At 55.0% G+C, this 1,878-nt stretch overlaps 1 pseudogene across 1 annotated transcript; it reads left to right on the top strand.

The window, feature by feature from the left end:
- On the top strand, positions 1-1,006 carry LOC108317040 (annotated as a pseudogene). Its single transcript, XR_005203214.1, has one exon. The product of XR_005203214.1 is annotated as a cytosolic non-specific dipeptidase-like (transcript).
- Positions 1,007-1,878: the final 872 nt, after the last annotated feature.

Consider the following 1,878-nt stretch of genomic DNA (forward strand, 5'->3'; position numbering starts at 1 on the left):
CCGGTGGCCGGGTGGGCGAATGGCCTGGGAGTGTAAGAGAAAACAGACCGGGAGATTCCTGTCAACGCCCGGTTCTGCCCCGACGGCATGGAGGAGTCAGGCTCTGAGGGCCTAGGCGAGCTGATTTTCGCCCAGAAAGACAGCTTCTTTAAGGCCGTGGACTGTGTCGGCATCTCTGACAACTACTGGCTGGGGAAGAAGCAGCCCTGCATCGCCTCCGGCCTCAGGGGCACCTGCTGCTTCTTCATCGAGGTGGCGTGCAGCAGCAGAGACCTGCATTCCGGGTGTACAGGGACTCGGTGCATGAGGCCATGGCTGCTCTCGTTTTGCTGATGGGCTCTTTAGTGGACAAGAGGAGGAACATCCTGATCCCCGAATTAACGAGGCTGTGGCTGCTGTGACGGAAGAGGAGCACAAGCTGTACGAGGACATTGACTTTGACAGGGAGGAGTATGCCAGGGACGTGCGGGCGCACACCCTCCTGCACTGCTGCAAGAAAGACATCCTCATGCGCCGATGGCGGTACCCCTCTCTCTCCCTCCATGGCATTGAAGGCGCCTTCTCTGGGTCGGGGGCCAAGACTGTGATTCCCAGGAAGGCGGTCGGCAAGTTCTCCATCAGGCTCGTGCTGAACATGACTCCCGAAGTCGTCAGCGAGCAGGTCACAAGCTATCTAACTCAGAAGTTTGCTGAACTCCACGGCCCCAACAAGTTCAAGGTGGGAAGCCGTGGGTCTCCGACTTCAGTCACCCTCATTACATGGCTGGGAAAAGAGCCCTGAAAACAGTTTTTGGTGTTGAGCCAGACTTGACCAGGGAAGGCGGCAGTATTCCCGTGACCTTGACCTTCCAGGAGGCCACAGGCAAGAACGTCATGCTGCTGCCTGTGGGGTCGGCAGATGACGGAGCCCAATCCCAGAATGAGAAGCTCAACAGGCGTTAACTACGTAGAGGGAACCAAGATGCTGGCCGTGTACCTGTATGAGGTCTCCTAGCTGAAGGAGTAGGCCCGGCTCCTTGTGCTACCGCCAGCGAGAAGGAATCCCGCCCTCGCCTAGCCCTTTTCCGACTTGCCCAGAGAAGTGGAGGTTCCGTTTCCTTTCCCTTCTGTCAGATTATCCATGACTTCAGAGAACAGACACAAATGAATCCAGCTGTCCACGGGTGGAGCTACCCAGTGGGCTTATGAGTGACCTGAAGTTACAGCTGAGTAACCCTGGGTAGGTTCTCAGAGTGGTCAGGATGGCTTGACCTGTAGAAAATACCCAAGGTCCAAAAGCACAAGGTCCATGGAAAGTTCTGGTTGTTGGCCGGGCATGAGAGCTCACACCTATAATCCTAGCACTTTGGGAGGCCAAGGCAGGAGGATCACTTGAGGCCAGGAGTCTGAGACCAGCCTAGGCAACAAAACAAGAATGTCTCCACAAAAAGTTTAAGAAATTAGCCAGACATGTGGTGTATGCCCGTAGTCTCAGCCACTCGGGAGGCTGAGGGCAGGAGGATTGCTTGAGACCAAGAGTTGGAGCCTGCAGTGAGCTATGACCGCACCTCTGCACTCCAGCCTGGGCAATGTAGCAAGACCCTGTCTCTACAAAAAGCTTTTTAAAAATAGCCAGGTGTGGTGGTGCATGCCTGTCCCAGCCACTCAGGATACGGAGGTAGGAGGGTTGCTTGAGACAGAGTTGGAGGCTGCAGTGAGCTGTGACTGCCCCCACTGCACTCCAGCCCAGGTGCAGAATGAGACCGCATCTCAAAAACAGAAAGTCCTACTTGTCATTGAATTGAGATAAACAGAGAGCTCGATGCTTTCTGCTTTGTCTTAGGTGATGCATTGCACATTTGGGACATTTGGAAAGGAAATGAGGGAAGAAGTCCAGGG

This window comes from Cebus imitator, unplaced genomic scaffold (genome assembly GCF_001604975.1).
Source record: "Cebus imitator isolate Cc_AM_T3 unplaced genomic scaffold, Cebus_imitator-1.0 Scaffold196, whole genome shotgun sequence".
Taxonomy (NCBI): domain Eukaryota; kingdom Metazoa; phylum Chordata; class Mammalia; order Primates; family Cebidae; genus Cebus; species Cebus imitator.